At 41.9% G+C, this 19,655-nt stretch overlaps 1 pseudogene; it reads left to right on the top strand.

Annotated features, from left to right (window-relative positions):
- The first annotated feature begins 1,773 nt into the window (after window positions 1-1,773).
- On the top strand, window positions 1,774-19,060 carry LOC100856655 (annotated as a pseudogene).
- Window positions 19,061-19,655: the final 595 nt, after the last annotated feature.

Here is a 19,655-nt window from a genome sequence, read left to right as displayed (position 1 = left end):
ATTATCCTGAAAATGGTAAATGAAGAATTAAACATTTATCCAGCCTTTCCATACAAGCCAAGTAGTTGACAAGGGAAAAGTCTTTATAGAAGAATTGCAGCTAAGAAATGCAGAAGGAGTGACAGAGCTAGAAAGCCAGCATTCGGTGACCCATAAGAAAATTGGATCTAAGCAACAATCAACGCCGGGATTAAAACCACTGGAGAAAGGTTGCGGGGGAATGTTTATAAGGGACCTACAACAGATGCATCTGGCAGATCAAGGTTAACATAGCAAGGTGGGACCACTGGACTTCGGGTGTCTTCTTTGGGATGCAACAGGAAGAATAGTGTATTCTTGACAGAAGAAATGTACCTTAATTACCAGGTTTCAGGGATCCCTGGGTGGCGCAGCGGTTTGGCGCCTGCCTTTGGCCCAGGGCGCGATCCTGGAGACCCGGGATCGAATCCCACATCGGGCTCCCGGTGCATGGAGCCTGTTCCTCCCTCTGCCTGTGTCTCTGCCGCGCTCTCTCTCTCTCTGTGACTATCATAAATAAATAAAAAATTAAAAAAAAAATTACCAGGTTTCAGCAAATGTAGGGGACAGAGGGGCATCCACATGGGTTCAATCAGATAAATCCAGAGTGTAGGACATTCTACAGAACAAATCACCTGGTTTATTCAATAATTTAAAAAAAAACAGCTTGAAGAAAAAGGAAAAGGGGACTGATAGATTTGAAGGGGCTTAAGAAATATACCAGTTAAATATAACTTGTGGACCTTGTTTGGATCCTGATTGGATAAGCCAATTGCAAAAAGGTCTTTTTGAGAATTGGAGAAATATGAATAAGTATTAAATGGTATATGTAATTATTTTAATTATTTCAGCTTTCATGAGGTATTGTGGTTATATTTTTTAACATGTTAGATAAGAAGTTAGGCAAAATGTTGATTATTTTATTTTATTTTATTTTACTTTTACTTTTTATTTTTTTTAAAGCTTTTATTTATTTATTCATGACAGACAGAGAGAGAGAGAGAGAGAGAGAGAGGCAGAGACACAGGCAGAAGGAGAGGGAGAGAAGCAGGCTCCACGCAGGGAGCCTGATGTGGGACTCCATCCCTGATCTCCAGGATTACACCTCGGGTGGTGCCAAACCTCTGGGCCACTGGGGCTGCCCATGTTGATAATTTTAAATTATCCAATGAGAATATTGGGTTTATTCTACTATTCTTTCTGTGTATTTAAACATTTCTATAATTTAAAAATTTGTTTAATAAATTTTATCTATTCTGAGAGGCCTTCCTACATGCCCCCAACTGGGAGGGAAGGGATTAACTACATTTACTGGGATTAACTTTTTCCTTTTACTCTTAAAACCTATTGATTTTAGCTTTTAACATTGCATTAATCCCTATCTGTTATTACAGCCTTCTTTCTGGAGGTGTATGTCTGCCTTCCCTACCAGCCCATCCAAGGCAGGAAATGCGCCACTGCAGTTCTAGTCAAATAATCTAAATTTAATTTGATTTAAAAGATCTGAAAAATAAAATAAAATAAAATAAAATAAAATAAAATAAAATAAAATAAATAATAAAAGATCTGAATTGCATTTGGGCTCCCACAGTGTCCAAGGTCAGGAGACAGTTATAGCTTGCAACCAGTCCTGACTGGTTCTATCTTAACAACGACCGCATAATAAGAGACCAAATACCTATTCATTCATTCATTCATTCACTCATTCATTTTATTCTATTGAGTGACTCTCTGAACCAGGTACCACGGTGGATGATGGACATGTACTCTAGTGCCCTGCCCCATGACACCCTGCCAAGAAGCACCTTCCAGGAGTTCAGTCTAGTGAACAGCATCATCAAACTGAGTAACCAGAGCATCGCCACGCTGTACCACAGGTAAGAGGAGAGAGCCACGGGATTTGGTGGAGGAGCAGTGAGCCCATCGGGAACCGGCTTCTGGTGAGGAGGCGATAGCTCAAGTGACTCTGTGACCATCCTGTTGGCTTCAGACCAAGAGGCTCGTAACAGTGACAGGCTGTGGGGCCCAGACAGGCGTGGGTGAGGAACCTAATAATGGAACCTGCTAAGAGCTTGGGCCCCTCCACAGCAATTCTGGAAACTATCTAGTATCTAACAATTTTATAGAGAAGAGAGCAAGTGTGCTGAGGAAGGGCGTGGAAAGGAGACCCCAGGCAGCCTCCTCCGCTCTGCAGTTCCCAGTGATCCTGCTCCAGCCCCACATGTGTGAATTCTGCTCAGGAAAACTGTAGCCCCGCCCTTCCCCGAAGTCCTTTCCATAAAGCAATTTAATGACCTATCCGTTGTTACTTAAGCATGCCCCCCCACCCATTCCCACCAAAAGTATTCTAACCAGTGGCATTTTGTTTCCTCACAAAAGACATTCTAGTAAATACAACTTTATCGTCCCATCACATTTCCCGGATATTATAGCAAAACAAATGGGTTGTGCCTGGCAGTCACCCCTTGAGTCTGGGTCTAGACTTGTCACAGCACCTTCCCTCCTGCCTCCCCGCCTCAGTGCACATTCTAGAACTCCCTGCTGCCTCTACTGGCAGGAATCTCTTTGGGACACTCCACTGACTCCCCAACCTTCCCAAGCTAATCAGCCAAGGACATCTTAGGAATATGAAGGTGGTTGGATTCACAGAGAAGCCACATTAAAGCACAGGAAGGTTCCGAGGAAATGAATTATTGGATTAATGAATTAGTGAACATTAGCCCCTAGGAGGCAAATCATGCCAGGAACACAAATGACTGAATGAATAAATGAATGAAAGGGACTAGAGGTCTCTTTGACCTGCTAGACAGGCTCCTCACCTGTCTCCTGGTTTGGGGCCACGGGGCTCAACCACAGCAGGAGGAGAACCAGACACATGGTTGCAGGCACTGAGCAGAGACAGAGTGTTTCAAGGACCAAGGCCAAGTCTTTAATACTCACCCATCCCAGGAAGCTCGTTTGGTATCTGCATCCCTGGGGAGGTGCGAAGCTCAACACCTGGGCAGCCACTGGCAGAAGGCAGGGGTGTGGCACCAAGACAGTGGCACAGGTGTCCCGGCTGCTTGGAATAGCCTGTCCAAGCAGAGGTAATAGAGGAAAAAAATATATATATATATTTTCCCCATCTCCTGGGGCTTCCAGACCTGTGGGAGGAGCAGAGAAGCTAGAATCAGAGAAACCAGAATGATACTGCTGTCAGGGATTTTGGTGATCATCCAATCTGAATTACCACCACCCCCAACCACCCCCACCACTGCCATTTTATAGATAAGGATACTGAGGCCCAGAGAAGGCAAGAAGCACCACGAGTTCACGCAGCTCAGTTGTCGTAGAGCTGAGGTGAGAGCCTTGACCTCCTGGCTCCTACTCTAGTGTCCCTCCAACCGGAACATAGTGGACGTATTCAGAGATGTCGGGATTTCTGTAACATGCGGCTGTGAAAGCCTAACCACGTGGTGATTCTTTGGAAGCTCTCAGACCAGGCTGGGAAACCAGTTCTCAGGGAGGCCATGGTGGAGATTGCGCCCGGTGGGAGGCTGGATACAGCGAGCTGCAGAAGTTCCTTCCATCTCAGAGATTCTGGATGCTATGAAATGGGGAATATCCTTTCCCTTTCTAACAGCCTCTGTCGTGGGGGACACAGAAAGACTCAAGGGTTCTCAGGACTATAAATGCTTTCTCTCACTTTGTCATATCTTTAAAACTCATTAATTGATTTAACAGTACTATTTATTTTTTTTAAATTTTTATTTATTTATGATAGTCACAGAGAGAGAGAGAGAGAGAGAGGCAGAGACACAGGCAGAGGGAGAAGCAGGCTCCATGCACCGGGAGCCTGACGTGGGATTCGATCCCGGGTCTCCAGGATTGCGCCCTGAGCCAAAGGCAGGCGCCAAACCGCTGCGCCACCCAGGGATCCCTAACAGTACTATTTAAACACCTATACGAAACGAACACTGAGGATTCAACAATGAACAAGACAGACCCGGTTCTGCCTTCCAGAAGCTTCAGTCTAGTAGTAAGAAACACACAAATGGACAATTATAATACAAGATTACCACGAGAGGGAGAAGCAGAGGAGGGGGACCTACCGGGGGCCTCTGAAGTGGGGGTGGGAGTGCTGCAAAGACTTTCTAGGATACTGCTTATGCCAAAACTCAGAAGAGGAGTAGGATTTACTCAGGTGGAGCACCAAGCAGGAAGGGAGAAGGTTCAAGGATGAGGGAATGACCTGTGTAGGTTTCATGCTCTATAGCTAATTCTCATCATTTATTTCAATTACTATATAGAATGGCATTAATGAGAAGAATGTGAAATAGTACAGCCACTGTGCACAACAGTACTGTGGCTCTTTTTTTTTCTCTCTCTCTTTAAAAAATAAAAATAGAATTGCCATATGATGCAATTTCACTTTTAAGTATATACCAAAAGAACGGAAAGCAGAGACTCAAGCAGTTATTTGAACAATAACAGCACCATTCACAATAGCCAAATATCCATCAGTAGTGAGTGGGTAAACAAAACGTGGTATATGCATACAAGGGAATATTATTGTCTTAAAAAGGATGAAGACTCTGATATGTGCTGCAACATGGATAAATCTTAAAAACATCATGCTAAATGAAATAACCACGTACAAGAAAATATTGTTCAGCTCATCTAAGCTGAAAATATTGTTCAGCTCCACTTAGATGAGGCATGGAATGGTCAAATCCATAGAGAAAGAAGATAGTCTGTGGTTTTGAGGGGCTGGGGGGGCGGGGTAAAGGAGAGCTACTGTTGAATAGCTAGTTTGGTGTGATAACAAGGTTCTGGAAACAGATGGTAGTGATGGCTGCAGAACAACGTGAATATACTTAGCACAGGGAATATAGTCAATTATATTGTAAGGACTGTATGGTGACCGATGGTGACTACACTTACTGTGGTGAGCATTTCGTGATGTATATACGTGCTGAACCATTATGTCGTATGCCTGAAACCAATATGATATTGTATGCCAACCATACTTCAATTAAAAAATAATAAATAGGGATCCCTGGGTGGCGCAGCGGTTTGGCGCCTGCCTTTGGCCCAGGGCGTGATCCTGAAGACCCGGGATCGAATCCCACGTCGGGTTCCCGGTGCATGGAGCCTGCTTCTCCCTCTGCCTCTGTCTCTGCCTCTCTCTCTCTCTCTCTCTCTCTCTCTGTGTGACTATTATAAATAAATAAAAATTAAAAAAAATAATAAATAAAATAAGATAAATGGAACCATAATTTTCAAAAACAAGTGTGAATGTATTTAATATACTGAAATGTACATTTAAAATAGTTAAAATAGTAAATTTTATGTTATGTGTATGTTATCACAAAAAATCTATTGCGTTATGAGGTTTTTTTTTTAAAGATCTTATTGATTTCTTCTATTTTTTTTAAGGTTTTGTTTATTCATTAGAGACACAGAGAGAGGCAGAGACACAGGCAAAGGGAGAAGCAGGCTCCACGCAGGGAGCCCGATGCGGGACTCGATCCCGGAACCCCGGAAGCTGAAGGCAGAGGCTCAACCACTGAGCCACCCAGGGATCCCTTATTGATTTATTTTAGAGAGAGAGAGAGAGACAGAGAGAGAGAGAGAAAGTGAACAGAGGGAGGGGCAGAGGGAGAGGGAAAGACGATCTCAAGCAGATTCATGCTGAGGGCAGAGCCTGATGCTGGGCTGGATCCCACAACCCAAGATCATGACCTGAGCAGAAACCAAGAGTCAGACACCTAACTGACAAAATCCCCCAGGTACCCCTACATCTAACACTTCTGACACTTAACCGACTAAGCCACCCACACGGCCCTGCATTGAGTTTTCAACATTTAGCCATTCTTTTGTTGATAGACATTTGGATTGGTTCCAGTTTTCCATAATTATAAACGATGATGCTATAAACATTCTTATACATTCCCCCTCCTTCACCATCTAGGAATGGGATCATCCAGTCACATCTTCAACACCTAAGTGTGATCAAAGGTCCTCCAAGTGGTCGTAGCGATCTGTCTTCCTACAGGCAGTGCAGAAGGATTTCTTGTTGTTCCATATTTTTATTAAATATTTTATTTATTCATGAGAGACACAGGGAGAGACAGAGAGGCAGAGACACAGGCAGAGGGAGAAGCAGGCTCCCTGCAGGGAGCCCCACGCAGGACTCGATCCTAGGACTCTGGGATCAGGACCTGAGCTGAAGGCAGATGCTCAACCGCTGAGCCCCCCAGGCGTCCCCTGTTCCATATTTTCATCAACACTTGCTATTCTCACTCCCGTCCCCCTAATCTGATGGGTGTGACATCATACTTAATTCTACCTTTAATTTGCATTTCCATGATCACTACTAAGTTTGAGATCACTAACCATCTAGGTTTCTCTTCTTCGAATTGCCTATTCCTATCCTTTGCTCATGTTTATCACTTTGTTTTTATGAGTTTATATGAGGTGATCTTTTTCTTACTGAGAGTAAGAAACTCCTTTATAAATCCAGTTACTAACCCTCTGTGCGTTACATATGTTGTAAATATCTTCCTCCCTGTGTCTGGCTTGCCTTTTCCTCTTGTTTTTTTGTTGTTGTTTTTTTGTTGTTGTTTTTGATGTGCAGAAGCTTTATGTTTTAATTTAAGGCAAATTTATCGATCTTTTCTTTTGAGGTTTGTGCTTTTTGTGAATTATTTTAAGAAATCTTTCTCTAGGGGGCAGCCTGGGTGGCTCAGCGGTTTAGCACCGCCTTTGGCCCAGGGTGTGATCCTGGAGCACCGGGATCGAGTCCCGCATCGGGCTCCTGGCATGGAGCTTGCTTCTCCCTCTGCCTGTGTCTCTGCCTATCTATCTCTCTCTCTCTCTGTGTCTCTCATGAATAAATAAGTAGAATCTTAAAAAAAAAAAAGAAAAAGAAAAAGAAAAGAAATCTCTCTCTAGGGGCTTCCGTGACTCCCGGTTCCCTGTCCGTTGCAAGCAGGCAAGCAGAAGGCAGTTCGGCTGCAGGAACAGAGCAAGGCCTAAATCAAAGGAACCTGTTTCTTCAAGCTTCTGGCAGTGATTCTGACAGTGAGGTTGACAAGTTAAAGAAGGAAAAGCAAGTTACTCCAGAAAAACCTGTGAAGAAGCAAAAGACGGATGAAACTTCGAGAGCCCTGGCATCCTCTGAGCAGACCAGCAGCAGCAGACATGAAAAGATTTCAGATAGGGGAAAATGAGGTACATCAGTGTTCGGGACTTTAGAAGGAAAGTCCTAAGTGATATTAGACAATATTGGATGGATCCAGAAGGTGAAATGAAATCTGGAAAAAAAGGCATTTAAAAAAAAATACTGAGCCAGGTGAAAGAGCAGATTTCTGACATTGATGATGCAGTAGGAAAAACTGAAATCAGAGCCGTAAAAACCTGTACTGTTCTAGCTGTTTTAGTCTGTCTTTTTACATTGGCTTTTGTTTCTTTTTCTTTCTTTCTTTCCTTTTTTTTTTTTTTAAGATTTTATTTATTTGAGATAGAGCACAAGCATGAGCGGGGGTGGGGGATAAGGCAGAGGGAAAGGGAGAAGCAAGCTCCCCACTGAGCAGGGGGCCTGATGCAGGACTTGATCCCAGGACCCCGGGATCATGACCTGAGCTGATGGCAGACACTCAACCAACTGAGCCACCCGGGCGCCCCCCGGCTTTTGTTTTCTAAATGTTGTTTTCCAAGCTATTGTATTTGGGTTGCAGAGCAGTTTGTAAGATGAACATTTTTTTTTAATGTGCATTATTAAAAGTCTTTTGAGGGAAAAAAACAAATGTTCCTTTACTTCTAATTTTTTTTAAACTATTTTCTTCTAAAAGATTAGTATTCGTTACCTGAAGCTGCTGTAACAAATTACCACTAAGTTGGATGGCCTAAAACAAGAAAAATGTATTCTCTCACAGTTCTGGAAGCAAGGAGTCTGAAATCAGGGCCTGGGAGGGCCAGACTCTGGAGATTCTAGGAGCGGATCCTTCTTTGCCTCTTCCTGGTGGGTTGCAGTCCCTGGCCTTCCATGGCTTACAGGATCATCAGTCCCCTCTCTGCTTCTGTCGCTACATGGTGTTCTCCTGGCGTGTCTCTGTCTCTTCTCTTCTTCATATAAGGACATGAGTCATTTGGTTTCAGGGCCCACTCCACTCTGGTGGACCTCAATTTTACTGCATCTGCAAAAACTTCTTTTCAAAAAGTCATATTCATAAGTACCCAGGGGTTAGGACTGGAACTCAAATACCTTTCTGGGGTACACAATTTAAGCCACAACAGTATTCAAGTTTTATTTTCCAAATTTAAGTCTTTAATCTATCTTGAATTAATTTTGGGGTCAATTTGAGGTGTGGATTTAAGATAATTTTTTATATGGGCAATCTGGGTGGCTCAGCAGTTTAGCGCCACCTTCAGCCCAGGGTGTGATCCTGGAGAACCGGGATGGAGTCCCACGTCGGGCTCCCTGCACGGAGCCTGCTTCTCCCTCTGCCTGTGTCTCTGCCTCTCTCTCTCTGTCTCTCATGAATAAATAAATAAAAAACCTTTAAAAAAATAAGATAATTTTTTATATGGACAACCACTATTGCACAGTCATGTGCCCAATAATGCATCACTTCCCCACTAATTTGTGATACCACCTCTGTCATACATCAAGTTTCCATACATGTATGGATCCATTTATGAACTTCCCATTTTGCTTCATTGTTCTAATTTGTCTGTCTTTCCCTATACAAGTGATAGGTTTAGAATACATTTTAATATCTGTTAGAGCAACATTATACTTCTTTAGAATTTCCTTGGCTATTTTTAGCTCTTTACATTTGCATGTCAATTTTGAATTCTCTTTCACACCGCTCTCTGTAGCTGGGGGTGCGAATTTTCTCATCGCATCCACTGATTCTTTCTCAAAGCAGTTTATACTGTTAATTTTTTTCAATTAAATTTTTATTTTGAGAAACTGTAGATGCACATGCAATTGTAAGAAATAATGTAGAGACAGTCCTTGTACTTTTACCCGGTTTCCCCAAGGATAACATCTTGTGAAAATTTTAATACAATAGCACACACAGGATATTAACTTTGAAGGAGTCAAGACACAGAGCATTGCCATGGCAAGGATGCTTCATGCTGTTCTTTTATAGCCACATTCACTTCCCTCCTGCCCCCACCCCTCCTTAACCTCTGGCCACCACTAATCTGTTCTCTGTTTCTATAATTTTGTCATTTCCAAGAATGTTATATAAATGGAATCATGTGGAATGTAACCTTTTGGGATTGGCTTTTTCCTTTATTTATTTATTTATTTATTTATTTATTCATTCATTCATTCATTCATTCATTTTAGAGAGAGAGCGCGCGCGTATGTGAGCAGGGGGAGGAGCAAAGGGGGTGAGGGGGGCGGGGGGAGAACCCTTGAGCACACTCCCCGCTGAGCAGGGATTTTTTTTTCCCCCCAAAAGAGGCTGGATCCCAGGACCCTGAGATCCTGACCTGAGCTGAAATCAAGAGTGGGTTGTTCAACCGACTGAGCCACCCAGGCACCCCTGGGATTGGCTTTTTCCACTCAGCATAATAATTCTCTGAAGATTCATCCAGTTGTGTGTACCAGTAATTTATTCCTTTTAATTCTGAGTAGTATGCTGAAGTATGGATGTACTATATGGTCTGTTTTACCATTCAGCTGTAGAAGGATATCTGGGTTGTTTCCAGTTTTTGACAAATAACGTTACCATCAGCATTCATGTACAGGTTTTTGGGTGAATATATGCTTTCATTTCTTTGGGTAAGGTTGAAATTGATGGGTCACATGGTAGTTGCATGTTTAGTCTTACTAGAAACTGACAAACTGTTTTCCAGATTGACTAGCCCATTTTATACTCCCACCAGCAATGAATGAGTGATACAGTTTCCTTGTATCCTTGCCAACATTTAGTACTTTTACTATAATCTATTTTAGTGATTTTAATAGATATATAGTGATATGTTGTGGTTTAAATTTTTATTTCCCCAATGACTGATTATATTGAACATCTTCCCATGTACTTGTTTTTGCCATCTGTATACCCTTTCCAGTGAAATGTCTCTTCTTTTGTTCATATTCTTATTGGTTTGCTTATTTTATTACTGTTGACCTTTTTCTTTAATTCTTTTAAATGGAGATGTCATGGACATACAACATTTACTATAGAGTTTTGAGAGTACTTTCTAGATAGTAGCTCTTTGTTGGGTGTGTGGTTTGCAAATATTTTCTCCCTATTCGTAGCTTGCCTTTTCATCCTTAACAGGATCTTTTGCAGATCAAAGTCTTTATTTTGATGAAGTCCAATTTATCAGTTTTTCCTTTTATTAATCATGCTCTTGGTGTCCAATCTAAGAAATCCTTGTTTAGCCATAGATTCTGAGATTTTCTTTTTTTCCCTACAAGTTTTATAATTTTACATTTAAGTCTGTGATCTATTTTATTTTGTTTTATTTATTTATTTTTTAAAGATTTTGTTCATGAGAGACAGAGAAAGAGAGATGCAGAGACACAGGCAGAGGCAGAAGCAGGCCCCATGCAGGGAGCCCGCCCGATGCGGAATCGATCCTGGGTCTCCAAGATCACACACTGGGCCAAAGGCAGTTGCTCAACCAGTGAGCCACCCAGGCATCCCCTGTGATCTATTTTAAATTAACTTTTGTGAAGGTGTGAGAATTAGATCGAGCTTCATTTTTTGCCTGTGGATTTCCAATTGCTTCCACACCATTTATTGAAAAGGCTGTTTTTCTTCCATTGACTTGCTTTTGCATCTTTGTCAAAAATCAGATTGGTGGATTTGTGTGGGTCTATTTCTGGGTTCTCTATTCTGTTCCATTAATCTATGTGTAATCACCAATATCATGCAATCCTTGATTACCGTAGCTACATAATAAGTCTTGAAATTAGGTAGACTGATTCCTATTTTATTCTTATTTTTCAAAATTATTTTAGTTATTCCTGTTTCTTTGTCTTTTCATATAAAACTTAGAATAATCTTGTTCATACAGACAAAATATCTTGCTGGGGTTTTGATAGGACTTGCATCAAATCTGCATATAAATTTGGAGACATCTTCACTATGTTGAGTCTTCCGATCCGCAAACATAACATACCTCTCTATTCATGTAGATCTTTGATTTCTTTTTTTGTTTTTTTTTTTTGTTTGTTTGTTTGTTTTTGTTTTTTTTGATCTTTGATTTCTTTCATCAGCAATTTGTACTTGCAGCATACAAATCCTGTACATATTTTGTCTGATTTACACCTAAGTGTTTTTTTTTTTTAAGTGATTGTAAATTTGCAATTTTGGTGTTCATTGCTAGTAAATAGAAAAGCAATTGTTTTTTTTTTTTTTTTTTTTAGCAATTGGTTTTTGTACGATTATTTTATATCCTGCAATATTGCTAAACTCACTTATTAGTTCTAATAGGGTTTTAAAAATAGATTCCTTGGGATTTTCTACATATACTGAAATATGTATGATGATGAAATAATATGATGCCTGTGATTTACTTCAAAATAATATTGGCAGGGGGCACCCGGGTGGCTCAGGGGTTGAGCATCTGCCTTCAGCTCAGGTTCTGGGATGGAGTCCCACATTGGGCTCCCTGCATGGAGCCTGCTTCTCCCTCTGCCTGTGTCTCTGCCTCTCTCTGTCTCTCATGAATAAATTAAGTATTTTTTTAATTAAATATTTTTAAAAAATAATAATAATCTTGGTGGGGTAGTGGGTGGGCATATAGAAGAAACACAGTTGTGAGGGATCTCTGGGTGGTGCAGCGGTTTGGCGCCTGCCTTTGGCCCAGGGCGCGATCCTGGAGACCCGGGATCGAATCCCACGTCGGGCACCCGGTACATGGAGCCTGCTTCTCCCTCTGCCTGTGTCTCTGCCTCTCTCTCTCTCTCTGTGTGACTAACATAAAAAAAAAAAAAAAAAACAAAAAAAAACACAGTTGTGAGCTGATAATTGCTAAAATCTGGATAGTAGGTACATGGGGGTTTAGTATACTACCCTCCATATCTTTGTAGATGTTTGCAATTTTCTATAATAAAATGAAGTTCTCAGCTGTTACTCTTGTAAAAGCCACAGGGCTCCTCACTGCAAGGTAAACTCATAGTTTTTAAACTCAGCTCATAGTGGTTGACATGTCTTCAAGACTGTTTATGATCTGACCTTCCTCGTAATTACCCAATTGTTCCTTGAACAATGAACAAAGGACCCTCTATACGTTTCCTGTTTCCTAGCCGTCTAAAGTCTATTTCTCAGTCCCAGCTCTGTGTTTCTGCTTCTGCCACACGGACCCTCCTCTCTTCCCCAAGACGCTCTTCTCTCCCCTCTCAGCATGAAATCCCACCCAGCCTAGGGGAATCAGCTCCAGAAGCAAGAGGCCCTTGAGGCCTCCCCTAATCACCCTGGCCGCATTCATCTCCCCCTTTCTGACCTTCCAGAACTCTTACATTCATCCTAGCATAACACAGTGGTTAAGAGGGGTTTATGGATCCAGACTGCCCGTGTTTGGATCCCGTCTCCACCGTTCACTAGGCAATGTCACTTTGGGCAGGTTACTCTGTGCCTGAATTAATTCTTCCATAGAATGGAAAAGATAATGGTATTACTTTATAAGGTATTTGGGAGGATTAAATGAGTCATCCATGTGAAGAATTCAGCATAGTGCTCAGCACACAGTAAATATTCCATATCTAATGATTTCATTTGTGCAGTCCTATTTTATAACTAAATTGTATGTTCCTAAAGGGCAGGAACTGTATCCAAGCACTGATTTATACACATAGTAGATGAAAAGAACCACACACTCATGATTTGGGTGTGTTGGATCAGTTTAAATCAGACAAATAAAGTCAGTATTTGATTGCATAATTTGTGGGTTATTCCCATCGTTGCCTTCTCTTTTACCCGTTCACCAACTGTACCAGGGTTCTTGGTCAGAAACAGAAACCTATTCCTGCTAACTTAAGAAACGAAGGGATATATTAAAAAGATTTAAGGCAAGGCTAAAAAACTAGACTCAGAACAGGCTAAGAAACTGGCAGTCCCAGAGTCTGAGAGGCAGGGGGGACCATCTCACCACCATGCCTGAATGAATAAGCGCCAGCCCACTTTTTTGGTCTTTGGCTAACTTGTCCAAGGTTCAAAGTCTAGGGAAAGAGTTCAGGCAATCCAGATTGAGCCAGGTGCCCACCCCTTGGTCAGGGGGTTAAAAACAAAACTCTGGTAAGGTTTTTGTGGGGAAAGATATTAACTAAGGATTAAAGAGAAGACTTTTAAGACTCCTGAGTTGACTGGTACATTGTGAAAAGAATGTAGATTGGATAAATATTTGTTTGGCTGGTAAATTAGTCATCTTTAGTTTAAGACTTTACTTCTACTTGGGTCCAAATAGGGCACGTTAAGGGCAAGTGAGTGCAAATGAAGGAGCGGTTTCTGCACATAGTAGTTTCTGCTTATGATGGGAGCCCCACACCAGAGTCAAATAGGGCTGTTAATAGTCTTTGCAATAGCTAGAATCTGGCAAATCTCTGGAAAACTGGTTTGATGGAATGCCCTGGACCTTCCACTCTACAACCTGGCAGTCATGAGTCCCATTAGTCCTGTCTCTGCCCCCACTCCATCCTGCCCCAGCCTTCCTAGGGACCCTAATTAGTTGGAAAGTACTAAAAGTTCCTCCAGGATGAAGGTAATGATGGGGATCCTACAAACCATCAAGGATAGAAACCAAAGTTCTATCCTAAGAACTGGATGTGCAAATCATCTATGGGAACTCCAAGGTGTTCTCTCCCTGTGTGCTCTCATGACAGAAAGCCTAGACAGAGACAACTGTTCTCAGAGGAACTGGGCACTAGCCTAGGAGACCAAGAAGGGAGGAGCCCTGGACATTTTCTGGGCCAGTTTGGGTTACCTTATCTTGTGCTAAAGAACGTTCGGGGAGTATTTTAAAGCAATAGCTGTCTTGACTGTTCTTTAATATCTATATGTTTTTTGTACATTCCCTCTGCATTTCAAGGGAAAGAAATTTTGTCTTTAAGCCCAAACCAAATCAAAATAAGCTCTTTACATTCTAAAACTTAATATGACCATCTTGCAGATATTTTAATATGTAATGGAAAAGGGGAAAAATTACTCCATAATCCCACTATTTTAATAGAGCCACACTTATTTTTTGTATTTCCTTCCTTCTTTACGTATTCTTTCTTTCCAAGGATATTTTTCCAATAATTATAACAATGTATATATACTTTGTATTTATTTATTTTAAAAAAGATTTTATTTATTTATGAGAGACACAGAGGAAGAGAGAGACAGAGACACAGGCAGAGGGAGGAGCAGGCTCCATGCAGGGTCTCCAGGATCACACCCTGAACTGAAGGTGGCGCTAAACCGCTGAGCCACCAGGGCTGCCCTATATACTTTGTAAAAAAAGCTTTTATTCAAATTCCAGTTAGTTAATGTACAGTGTAATTTTTGTTTCAGGTGTACAATTTAGTTATTCAACACTTTCATACATCTCCTGGTGCTCATCCTAAGAGCACTCCTTATATATATACTTTTAATATATAAACTTCTCATTTTTAGAAAGATTTTATTTTTTCTATGTATTCATGAGAGACACAGAGAGAGAGAGGCAGAGACACAGGCAGAGGGAAAAGCAGACTCCCTGCAGGGAGCCTGATGTGGAACTTGATCCCAGGACCCCAGGACCATGCGCTGAGCTGAAGGCAGATGTTCAACCACTGAGCCACCCAGGCATCCCTAAACTTCTAATTTTGGAATAATTTTAGATTCACAGAAAGCTTACAAAGATATGATAGTTCTGGAAAATTTCACTTTTCACTTACGTACCATCTTATATTTTTCAACACTAAGAAACCAACATTGGTACATTACATTTAATCAAACTTTAGATTTTATTCAGATTTAACCAGTTTTGCTGCTAAGGTGCTTTTTCTGTTCCAGGATCCAATTCAGGATGGAACATTGTATTTAATTGTGTCTCCTTAGGCTCCTCTGATGTGTGGCAGTTCCTCAGTCTTTCCTTGTTTCTCATGACCTTGCCAGTTTTGAGGAGTACTGGTCAGTTGTTTTGTAGAAGGTCCTCAAATTGAGTTTGTCTTGTTTCTCTCATGATTAGATTGAGGTTATGGGTTTTGGGAAAGAATATCACAGAAGTGATGTGCTCTTCTCATTACATCATATCCAGAATGCATAATATCCAGATGTTATCATTGGCGGTATTAACTTGATCCCTTGATTAAGATAGTATTGGCCAGGTTTCTCCACTGTAAACCAGCTGTTTTCTCTTTCTGTATTTTTTTTTGGGGGGGGGGTGTTGGGGAGGGTGAAGGGCAGAGGGAAAGGGAGAGAGTCTCATGCAGGCTCCAAACCCAGCCTGGAGCCTGACACTGGGTTTATCTCACAACCCTGGGATCATGACCTGAGCTGAAATCAAGAGTTGGACACTCAAAAAAAAATAAATAAATAAAAATAAAAAAAATAAAAAAAAAGAGTTGGACACTCAGCTGACTGAGCCACCCAGGGGCCCCACCCCCCTTTCTTCCCTATGTAAGTGAATCACTAATTCTAGTCCATCTTCAAGGGGAGAGAGATAATTTGCAGATATTGTTTGAATTCTGTGAGGAGGATTTGTCTCTTCTTATTCATTTATTTATTCTATTATCTATTCATATCAGTAAAGATTCATATATATTTGATATATACTTTTCTTGTTTTGTTTCCATATAGCATTGAGTTAGACGATTTTTTTCTCTGTTTCTATCATGGTTTTTACAATCATGATTTTAATGGTTGCATCTATTTTTTGGGATATTTTCCATTATTAACTTTGAACTCTTATAAATTATGCTGCAAACACCTTTTGAAACAATGTTATAGGATTGTATTTCAGCTCTGGCATGATGTCTGGAACACAGAAACATAGTAAGTTCAGTGGGTAAATGGATGGATGGATGGATGGATGGATGGATGGATGGATGCTGGTCTGGCATTCTTTCTTTCCGTGTTGAACAGTGTTCTTGAGCTTAGCCTATGGAGATCTCAAGTCTAAGTTAAATGTTGGGAAGACAAGCTTCAGAATTTGCTGTAAATCAGGCTTTGACTTCGTGTGAACCAGTTTGTAACAATAAACAAAGGTCATTAGAACAAGTAAGATTTTGTACTATTTTTCTATCTCTAGTTGGAAGACATTTGGATATTTTAACAGCTTCAGCAGTTTTTTACATGGCTTTATCATTCTTTTCTCAGCCTACCTTGTAGACATGAAGATTTTTAAATTCCTGGGGTGTTTTTAGGGCATATAAATGTCATCGTATCTCCCAGTTTAGTCCCTGGCAAGGAAAGGCTGGCCATTTAATAATAAAGTGAGTAAAGGACATTTGGAATGTTACCTTCTCTGATAATGGCTGCTGGACAGAACAAAACAGAAACGGCTGCAAAGTAGCTAAGGGAAGAAAAGGGAGAGGAGTGTATTTTTACCACTTTAAGATTTGGGAAAGTGACCAATGGCGTGATTTAAAAAAAAATTTTTTTTTATTTATTTATGATAGTCACAGAGAGAGAGAGAGAGAGGTAGAGACACAGGCAGAGGGAGAAGCAGGCTCCATGCACTGGGAGCCCGACGTGGGATTCGATCCCGGGTCTCCAGGATCGCGCCCTGGGCCAAAGGCAGGCGCCAAACCGCTGCGCCACCCAGGGATCCCCAATGGAGTGATTTGATGCCAAGGAAAGAGATAAGAGAGCTAAGACGGGTGGCAGTCAGAGGCAAAGTCAGAACAATCCTGTTCCTTGTCCCACAGTGTACTTCTGATCATTCTTGTTCCCATGCAGAACAAGCAGTTCCTTACATTCGAATGGCCACCTGGCCATTCATGCATTCATCTCATTCATTCACTCATCTGCTGTGCTATTGGAGAAAATGCTAAATAACAAGACTGTGAGAAGTGTTCTAACAGGAGGTACAGAAAGTGCTAAGGGCTCACAGAGGATGGGTAGAGAATAAATCAGAGAAAGCGGGGATGTAGCCAAGTTAGCTCTTCGAAGGAAGAAGGATGAAGGTGTAGTTGGGAAACTGCTAGTAGTTCAGGGAATGGCAGGAGATGAAGTTAGGAGGCTGAAGTGTGGCCATGTATTGAAGATCCTGTATGTGCCAGGGAAAGGGACCAAACTTTATCTTATAGAGAGAAGTAGAGGTGAGTTTTAGGGAAAGGAGTATGGCCCCACAGTCCTATTTTCCATCCCCTCCCCTGCCCCAATCTCCTTATCCCCATGGTGGAGGGGTATTTGGCAATACTTACCAAAATTTACAAATGCACACTCTTCTTGTGCCAGCTGTTCATCTTTGGAGAATTTATCCTACAGATACATTTGCACCCATATGAAATCATGTATGACCAGGTTTTTCATTGTGACAATGTTTGTATTAACAACAGATAGGAAACAACTTAAAAACCCATCAATAGGTAACTGGGTGAATCCAATATTGTCCATTCATGCAATGGAAAATGTGCCACTATAAAAAAGAATAAGGAAACTCTCTCCATGTACCAATACTAAAAATTCTTTAAGATACTATTTTTTAAAAAGCAAGGTACATAAATGTGTATATATGATATGGCAATTTTTTTAAAAGGGGAAAGAATAAGAAGTATATATTTTGGGGGCACCTGGGTGGCTCAGTCAGTGAAGTGTCTGCCTTCCACTCAGGTCCTGATCTCAGGGTCCTAGGATGGAGTCCCACATCCAGCTCCCTGCTCAGTAGGTAGTCTGCTTCTCCCTCTCTCTCTGCTGCACCCTCCCAACCCACCATCCGTTCGTGCTCTCTCTCTCTCAAATAAATATATAAAATCTTCTTAAAAGAGGGGGAAGGGCAGAGGTAGAGAATTTTCTCTCAAGGATAAATGTTAAAGTAATGAGGGGCTACCAAAGGAGGTGTGGCAAAACTGGGCACATGGCTACAGAAATGGGAGACTTCTCACTGATTACTTTTTTGTGGTCTTTAAGCATGTGAACGTATTAGAAATTAAATGCTGTTCAATAAACAAGAGAGAAGCAGCTCTTTTTCATTCCCTTTTCCTCTGCAGGCCTCATCCCTGCTGTTCATCTTGTCAGGACTTTCTTTCAGTTAGCTTGGTGGTTACAGGGCTTCCAGTGGTTACGGGAGAAACATGCAAATTTTCTTTTAGCACAGGGAGATCTATTGTTGGTATCCAGGCTGAATTTCTTTCCTCAGATTTTAAGTGGCAAAGGCTAGGAGGTGAGGAGGGAGAGAAAGGCGCCTTTTACTTGCTTGTTCTCCCCTCACTGCTGCTAGTGCTAAAGCAGTCGTGTGTTCACTGTGGGAACAGGGGTTTGGAGGAGAAGCTGGGAGGCTAGCTTCTGTTCCTGCCGTGGGCCAGTGGGGGAGAGAAACCAGCTGAGAACTACAAACATTGCTGTTTGAAAGGAAAACAAGTGAAAAATTCCCAGGGCAGTGACAGAAAAGGACAGGAAGTACCTAAGATGATAAGTTGCCAAAAGTTTGCAGGTCATCCGTGCTGCCCCGCTGCGTCACACACAGACTTGCACCTTACTGGTCTGCTGCAGCCTCTCAGAAGGCTGGTCGCTAAAATTTCCATCTACCTTAGAGCCCTCCCACCGCTCAGGATTGATTGATTTATTTATCTTAACCCTCTAGCCCTCACCTCACTGGCCCGGTGTTAATATATTGGGATAAATGACCGAATCCAAGGAAAATTAATGACTAAGTCTCTGATGTACCTCCAAAGCCGGAGCCTAGCAGTCCAGATAAGAGACAGGCAAGGGAATAGGTAAAGCTCAGCCTCATGTTCTCCAAGCTCCTGGAGGGGTAGTGCGAGGCAGATTTTCTTTCCTCGTGAATCACATTAATCTTCGATCCATTTGCTTCCCAGCTCGGAGTCCTGTTCAGAGACGGCCAGCGCCTCGCGTGCGTGCTCTGTTCACCGCGGGAACGCTGCTCCCCGATCGCATCTTGAAATCACATATTTTCTTTAGGCAAATTAAAAACCGCTGTGGCCGTGCTCACGGGGAAAAAAAAAAATCTTCGATCCCAACAACATCAATCTCAGCAATGGGTAAGCCTGGGCCACCTGGTAGCTGCTCTCACTAAAATTTTAACAGCAGGCAGTTCGATAGCCTGGAGACTGGATATGGGAGAAGACTAATGTTGATCAGAACAGAAAAGTCAGCAGGGTATGCCGGGCACAGTGATCCCTTTTTCCCATACTCTAAGCCAGAAGTTCATAGGGAAAAGGAAGCAGGCTTGGGCCTCACTGTAACCAAGAGGCTATAAAGACTATGCCTACTCTTCACACCATCAGAGGATATAGCAAATCCACACACGCCTGGGGCCACAGGGAATGATGAATAACATAGCCAATGCCACAATACATCACTGCCCAACTCACAGCTCCCCTTTCTTTGGGGTGTGCCCTACTACTTGGGGCTGGGTCCCCAACACAGCTGTTACTCTTTGGCCTGCCTCACTGGCAGCAGGTTCAAGAGGTTTGCAAATCCTGCAGCTGAGGTTCCTAGGGCCACCCTGGTCTCTGCACGTCCTGAGCCATAGTT

The sequence above is a fragment of the Canis lupus genome, chromosome 33, assembly GCF_011100685.1.
Source record: "Canis lupus familiaris isolate Mischka breed German Shepherd chromosome 33, alternate assembly UU_Cfam_GSD_1.0, whole genome shotgun sequence".
NCBI classification, from domain to species: Eukaryota; Metazoa; Chordata; class Mammalia; order Carnivora; family Canidae; genus Canis; species Canis lupus.
Note: the sequence above shows the minus strand (reverse complement) of the source record. Positions and strands in the feature narration are given on the sequence as shown.